Consider the following 9126-nt stretch of genomic DNA (forward strand, 5'->3'; position numbering starts at 1 on the left):
ACTAGGGTTATTTCTTTTCCTAAACTTCTCCGCAACTTAGTAATTGCTTAAGTCATTGACAGTAGAGCAATTGATTTTTCGTAGAAAATTTGGGGGAAAATTCAGCTCGTATTGCTTGCTATCAACTTGATTTCGAAATTATGCTTTCATCGTCTAAGATCTTGTAAAAAAAAGGCATGATGTTAAATATAATTACAATTTAAGGTTCAGAATTAATTGTCAAGACCTTCCATCGTTTACAAAACATTAGAGAAACAAACTTCCCCCTCCCTTATAGTTAAAGATTTGCATGGCTGCGTTGGAGTTTCCATCGTCGTAAATGAATGGATCTTTATACATTGTGGTGAGATTTATTACTCTCCGCCTTGTAATCCAAACGTTATGGCTCAAAAAGATCACAGGAAAGTTCGAGAAACGAGAAATCTTACCTTACTTATTCTTTCAATGAAGTTCTCCGCCGCAGCCCTTCTCTTTTTGTAATTACTTTCCGTTGAATAAAAATTTTCTGTCACTTCTTATTTTGTAAAGTTTATTCTATTTTACAAAAATATGATTTTAACAACTTAAGTCACTTCAGAATAGCATAAATATCAAAAAAAAAAAAAAAAAATGACTTGCAGTGTTGTAATTTGCAATAACAGGTTATTCGAAATCAATGATAGTGCCAACTTTTATAGTAAGCAGGATAGCTTAAGAAAAATGTTCATTTGGCTGACTGTAAGAAAAAGTCTTTCTTACTTGTAAGAAACTATCCAGAATTAGGATTGGCAACCGTTCAGAATATTTTTGGATAGGCAAGAATTTGTATACTCTGTCCAGAAATCGAAATAGTGATTGTCCAGACTGTATATGGAGAAAAGAAAAAAAGGAAGCATGAAGCGTTCTTCCATTACTTTGAATCTTAACACACAAAATTTATTTGTTTTATGAAGTACTAGTTGAACGTTTACATCAACACGTAATAGACTTGAAGGTCTTTGTAAAAAGCAATCAATGAGAGTAGAATGGGGGACTGTATTTGGGGGATAATACGTGAAGGTTCATATTTTTACAGAAGAAGTACAAATAATTTTTCTAAATATATTTAGTATCTATTTCTAAACTTTCCATGAATTCTATTACAATAGCAGTATATTTTTGTAATGGTTTTCTTGCAAATAAAACTCATTCCAATTTATAACAAGAGTTTGTTTTATTATCACATACAATATATAAAATTTATATGTATTTGTTTATATATTTGATTTTCAAAGCTACAATAACTGTTTCAGTTAAAGCTTCTTTTTTTTTTTTATTAATTTCGTGAAAGAAAAACAACCAGAATCGCTGAACACAGACACAAAATCCGTGTTGACCGGTGTAATTTTAACTTATAACAAAAAAAGATTAAAGACTTAACTTGTCAGCCATTTTTAAGATAGAAAGACTCGTCACTTCATTAAATTACCTTAAGTTTCCTTGTCCCGAGCCCTATTTAGTTTTAGTAGAAATAAAAAAAAATTTAAAATATAAACAACTGTTTTGAGTTTTAAACTTTTAGATTTTTAACTTTTTAATCAAAGAGTTAAAAAATCATAAAATCAACATTTTCCATCAAAAATGAGTAAAAAAAGAAAATCTTATTTTCCTACAGAAGAAATACCTTACTTTTACGCCAAATGTGAAAGGACGGGATTTGGGGAATATAAAAGGCACTACAGACTCTTGACACTGATATTTTTACGTTTCTGAGCTTGTGCGTCTTGTACCCCTTGCAACTGTTCTATTCCAAAGTTGGCAACCCAAGCAAAATCCGCTTTCCTAAGTACTTAAGGCTTGAGGCAAAACTCACAGCACGCACTGTACTTGTTTAAGTTTTAAGTAACATAGGCTGAACCTTTTTTTTTGTAACGACTAAAAGTAATGTGTTGGCAAGTAATCATTATTTTTAATACATTCATATATCAAAAAAACATTTTAATTTGATTACTATTAATTGGTTAACACCAGTGCTGGATTAAGGTAGGAGGAGGCTGCATAGGCCTCTAGCGTCGGGCCTTTCTGAATCTTACAAAAGAATGTGATTTCAGGGACTCCTACTCCTAAACTTAAAAATACGTAAAGCTAATTTTCTTTTCTATCAAATGATTATGTCCTGAGAAAGCAGTCGACTGTTGCCAAGCAACATTTTCGTGAAAGTGCGCAATATAAAACCTTAAGTAAAATCAAGATTTTTATTTGATACTTATTGATAAAATTGATTCCATTTTAATTGGCAACAGTAGTATTATATTTTTAACATTGCAACAGTGACATTGTATTAATTGGTAGCAGAAGTATTATTAAGTTGATAGATAACACTGATTTTATATTAATAGACAACAGTGGTATTATACGAACAAGTAAAATTGGGATTGAACCAGTTTAAAACATGGAATGTTTTATAATTTGGTATTTTATTTTTATTTTTATATTTATTAAATTGGTAACTTAGGTATTGTATTATTTGATAGCAGTGATATTACAACTATTAACAACAGTAATATTCACCTAATTATTGACAGCAGTATTACAGGGGAGAGGGGGGCTGCTTTGAACGGGGGCAGCTTTGAAAAAATGCATTTTTGAAGCGTTTTTATATTTAAACTTAATAAAACTAAATATTTTGTGAAGATAATATTTACCTTCGCACCTTTCACCTGTCCTTCCTTGCATTTGGCATAAACTGGACAAAATATATTATTGGTTTGTTTTTGAGGACAAATTGCAAACATTTCGATATAAAGTTATAAGAATTTTTTTAGCACGTTTCTTACATCGTGAGATGCTTAATGTTATTTACAAGATAGGATAACTCATAAGATTTACAATTAAGCAGAAAATGTAAGTCGTTGAGATAATTTTGTTTGGAAAAATCATCGTTTATTACTTAAATCGCTTTTAGGGCAGTTTTGAATAAAATGAATGGGGCACCTTTGAATTGTTATTAAAAACTTCTCGCACATTATTGCTTGATTATTACAGCCTAAATTTTTATTATTTAAAGATAAAAATGGTTCGAAGTTATAAAAAAAGAGAGTGACAGAAATCATAGAGGATGGTGTTATTAATTCTGTTCTCTAAGTTGCAAATGGATTAATGAGCCCAAACGAAGCTACTATAACTTATAATATAAAACGTAATACTTTACATTACAGAATAAAGAAGTATAAAAATTTATCATCTAAGACCAATCTTGGTTTGACAACTAAATATACTGTCGCACAAGTATTTAACAAAGGTAAGGAAATAATGTTAAGAGACTACCTAATAAAAAGCTCTAAAATGAATTAAGGCTTGACATACCCAATTTAAACTTAATCCATTTCCATTTGCATTATAATCGTGTTTTTTTGAAGTTTAAGGTTTAGTTGGTTTTATAAGTTTTTGATTTTTTTTTAAATTGCTTCTATTTACAGTTGAAATAGCTTTATATACCTTTTGTTAGATCAACTATTTAGAGTGATTATAAGATTAGATAATTTAGAAAAAAAACTGATTTTTACTATTAGAAACTTAAACTTAATGAAACTTAAAATTAAATCAATGCTTTATTTAAAAAAAAGAAATTTAATCATTAGTTTTTCCCATTTGTCAGAGATAATTCAAAGCTGCCCCAGGTGTGTTCAAAGCTGCCTCAGGTTGGGGCCGTTTTGAACATTTTCACGCATGTTGAAGAAATAAGGATTCTGACTTATTTTTTAGCTCAAAATTTGTTAAAACACTGCAGTTTTATTCCTTAATCATTGTTTTGAATATTTAGAAGAAAAAAAGTGGTTTGACTAATTAAAATATTGATTTATAAAAAAAAGTTTAAAAAGTGTTCAAAGTTGCCCCCCCCCCCCCCTCTCCCCTATACTAAATGATAACAATCATATATACTAATTCATAACAATGATATAATATTAATTAACATTACTAGTTGTCAACTAATTGGTAAGAGTCATATTACATTTTTTGATAACTGTGCTATTATTAATTTGTAATAATGGTATTATACAAAAGCTTCACAGTCAAATTATACTTATTCAAAATGGTAATTAGATGTTAAATAGTAACAGTCATATTAAGAATATTGATAACAATGGTAGTATATTACCTGGTAACAGTTGTATTAATCTAAGTTATTGATAGTAATGGTATAGTATTAAGTAACAGTGGTATCACATTATGTGGTAACAGCTGTATTAAACTAATTGGTAACAGTAATATTATATTGATGAATGATTGGAACTTATGGCAAGTCTTAGGAAATCTAAATTTTAATGAAAAATTCTATTGTTGAGTGATGCAATAAAAAATACAGATGATGAAATTTGAATTAGCAGTCATATGTTTATTGATAACAATGATATTGTCTTAATTATTAACAGTCATATTAAACTAATTTGTAAAAAAAAAAACATATTATGTTTACTGATAACAATAGCATAATGTTAACTGGTAGCTATCATATTAAACTAATTGGTAACACCTGTATTATATTTATTAATAACAATTCTATTTTACTTCATGTTAACAATGTTATTACATTAACTGGTAGCAGTGGTAATATATTAATTAGTAACAGTTCTATTAAATTTACGGATTACAGTGATATTTTATTTGTTAGAAACAACAATAATGTATTAATTGATAGCAGAGATCTCACACTAATTGGTAACAACCATGTTATGTTTATTTGTCATGATAATATTCTGTTAATTGGTAACAGTGCTATCACACAAACTGTTAACAGTTGTATTTTATTGATATGAATGATCTTATAAAGTTTGATGAAAATCATATTGTACTAATTGGTAGTGGTCATATTATGTTTATTGATGACAATTATATTACATTGTTTGAAAACCGCTGTATTACATTTATTGATAAAAATATCAGTATTAGTAAATATTAGTAACATTTAAATACTTAAGAAATTATTGAATTTATTTTAACAATACAATTTTTAAGATTAAGAAAATTCTTTTTTTCTCTAGAAAAATGAGAAAATTTAGAAATTTTTGAAACAGTTTTTGGAAATTCAATAGCAATTGTATATTTATTAACAACAATTTTATTACATTAATAATATTATATTACATTGTTTGAAAACCGCTGTATTACATTTATTGATAAAAATATCAGTATTAGTAAATATTTGTAACATTTAAATACTTAAGAAATTATTGAATTTATTTTAACAATACAATTTTTAAGATTAAGAAAATTCTTTTTTTCTCTAGAAAAATGAGAAAATTTAGAAATTTTTGAAACAGTTTTTGGAAATTCAATAACAATTGTATATTTATTAACAACGATTTTATTACATTAATAAAATTTTTGTTAATAAATATACAATTGCTATTAAATAATAATGAGAATGACATTACTTCATAACAGAAAAATTAAATTTGTTTGATATTTTTAATATTTCTTATTACATTTATTGATAGTAATTATTTTGTTAATTGGTAACAGTAGTTTTAAACTAATTGGTGGCAGTCATGATATTTATCGATAAAAATGATATGTTATTTATTGATAACAGTGATAATATCTTAATTAGTAGCAGTAGTATCACACCAACTGGTAACAGTCATATCATTAATTGGCAGCAGTTGTTACATTTATTGATAACATTGATGTTTATAAAATTGGTAACAATGGTGTTAAACTAATTGGTCACAGTTGTATTATATTTACTGATAACAACTATTTTAATTATTGGTAACTGTGGTTTTAAACTAAATGGCAGTCACTTTATTTATTGATACCAATGATATTTTAATGATTGATAACATAGTGTATTGATTAGTAGCAGTCATAATATTTATTGTTAAAAATGATATTATATTAATTCGTAACAGTAGTATTAAAGCTATTATTGGTATATATTGGTGACAGTCATTGTAATTATTAAAAACAATAATATAATTTTAATAATTATAAAATAACTGGATAGTCCTATTAAAATAATTTGTAACAGTTGTTATATATTTAGTGAAAACAATAGTATTATTTTAGTAACTGGTTTTAAACTAATTGGTAGCAATCTCATTTAGGTGTTTGGTAGTAATGACATTATATTTATTGATAATGTAATCTGGTAGCAGTCATTATATGTTTATTGATAACAATTATATTACATTATTAAGTAACAATGGTTTTAAACTAAATGGTAGCAGTCTTATTTTATTCATTGGCAACAATTTTATTACATTTATTGATGACAAACTATTATATTAATTTTTATTAGTTGTATTAAACTAATTGACAGCATTCTTATTTTACTAAGCAGTACAATTATTTTATTGATTAGTAACTGGTTTTAAACTGATTGGTAGCAGTCTTACTATATTTACTGATAACAATGATATTATATTGATTGATAGCAGTGGTATCATACTAATTGGAAACAGTTTAGTCATATTTATTTGTAATGATAATTTTCTATTAATTGGTATTATATTTATTGGTGAAAGTTACATTTATTGATGACAAAGGTATTTTATTTATTGAAAACATTAGTGGTAAACTAATTGGTAGCAGTCTTTATATTTAGTGAAAGCAATTATATTAACTTAATTGGTAACAATCACATTAAACATATTGGTAACAGCCATTACTTATTGATAACAGTGATATTATATTAATTGGTTACAGTGGTTTTAAACTATCTGGTAACAGTCATATTATATTTATTGGTAACATTGATATAATGGTAATTGGAAACAGTGGTATTACAATAATTGGTAACAGTCATGTGAAACTAATTGGTAGTAGTAATTATAGTTAATGATGCTGATAATATTCTATTAATTGGTAGCAGTGATATTACACAAAGTGGTAACAGTTGTATTTTTTCAACAACAATGTTATTATATTTACTGGTAACTGTCATATTTAAATAATTAGTAACAGCTGTGTTATATTTATTCTTGACAGTCATATACTAATTGGTAAGTTGTATTTAACTAATTGGTAATGGTCATTATTTTTATGGGTAACAATTTTTTTACTAATTGGTGACAGTGCTGTTTAACTTATTCGTAACAGTCATATTTTATTTATTGATGACAAGGTTTTTTTTATTGGTAACAGTGTTATTATATTAGTTGGTAACTGATTTTTTTTAGTAACAGTGGTGGTAAACTAATTGGTAGCAGTTTTAGTTGGTAACAAGGATTTTTTTTGTAACAGAGGTGGTAAACTAGTTGGTAGCAGTCCTATTACATTTATTGATAATAGTGATATTCTATTTATTGGTAACAGTTGTTATACTTTTTGATGAAACTGATACCATATTAATTAGTAACGGTCCTACTATTAAATTAGTGACAGTTATATTTTATTTATGGATAATAATTATTATAGTTATTGGTAACAGTACTGTTGAACTGATTGGCAACAGTCATATTATATTTATTGACAATTATTCTATTATTAATTAACAATTAGTTTATAATTAATTATTATATTAATTGCTAACAGTCGTATTTAACGAATTGATAACAGTGATATTTAATTATTGATAACAAAGATACACTATTAGATGGTAACAGTGGTGTTAAATCAATTAGTAATAGTCATATATGTATTAATTACAACTATTATATTAATTGATAACAGTCATATTAAACTTGGTAACAGTTGTATTATATTTATTGGAAACAATGATATTTTATTTATTGGTAACAGTGGTATCATATTAACTGATAACAGTTTATATTTATCGATAACAGTGGTGTTAAACTAATTGGTAACAGTCATACTATTTTTATTGATGTTATTACTATACTATTTGGTAACATTCATATTAAATTAATTGGTTACAATTGTATTATATTTATTGATGATATTTTATTTATTGGTAACAATCGTATCACACTAACTGATAACAGTTATATTTAATGAAAACAATGATATTTTATTGATTGGTGACAGTCATAATATATATTTATTGATAACAATGATATTGTCTTGGTTAATAAAAATGGGTTTAAACTAGTTAGTAACAGTGTATTAAACTGATTGGTAACAGTTATTATATTTATTGATAATAATGATATTATATTAATTGGTACAGTCCTATTAAACTAATTATAACAGTCTTATTATATTTATGTATATCAATTTTTTTTACTTATTGATAGAAATTCTATTATGTTATTTGGTAACATTTGTACTTAACTAATTGGTAACATTCGTACTTAACTAATTGGTAACATTCGAACATAACTAATTGGTTCAGTGATATTATATTTATTGAAAACAATGTTAATCGGTGTTAGTCATTGAACTAATTGCTAACAGTCATAATATATCAATGAAAACAATGATATTATATAGTAGTTGGTAACAGTGTTTTAAAGTAATTGGTAGTAATCATGTTAAACTAATTGGTAACAGTCACATTATATTTCTTGATAACAATTATATTATGTTAATTGATAAAACTGGTTTTAAATTAATTGCTAATAGTGATATTATATGATTTGATGACAATAATATGAAATTAATTGCTAACAATGGTATCACCTTCATTAAGAACAATTACATTAAACTAGTTGGTAACAGTCGTAGTACATGTATTGATGACAATGTTACATTAATTGGTAATAGTCGTATTTGATGTCGTACTGTTGTTGTATTGTATGTCGTATTATCAATCGATAACAGTCGTATTGTATGTCGTATTGATGTCGTATTGTATGTCTTATTATTAATTGGTAACAGTCGTAATGTATGTCGTATTGATGTCGTACTATCAATTGATAACAGTCGTATTGTATGTCGTATTGATGTCGTATTGATGTCTTATTGTATGTCGTACTATCGATTGATAACAGTCGTATTGAATGTCGTATTTATGTCGTACTATTAATTGGTAACAGTCGTGTTGTATGTCGCATTGATGATAATGATATTGTGTTAATTAGTAGTGATGAAATTATACTAGTTTGTGTCTGTGATTTTTATTAAATTAATATTAAATTGTTATATTATATTACATTAATACAATTAGTGATAATTATTATTATACAAGTTGGTAGCGGTGGTAATGTATGGGATTCGCGGGATTCTGTTAGGAATGGATTATTTTAAAGTTAAAGGACTATTTTG

This window comes from Hydra viridissima, unplaced genomic scaffold (genome assembly GCF_058129835.1).
Source record: "Hydra viridissima isolate aposymbiotic clone 2 unplaced genomic scaffold, HvirCarnegie_v1 scaffold_6, whole genome shotgun sequence".
Taxonomy (NCBI): Eukaryota; Metazoa; Cnidaria; class Hydrozoa; order Anthoathecata; family Hydridae; genus Hydra; species Hydra viridissima.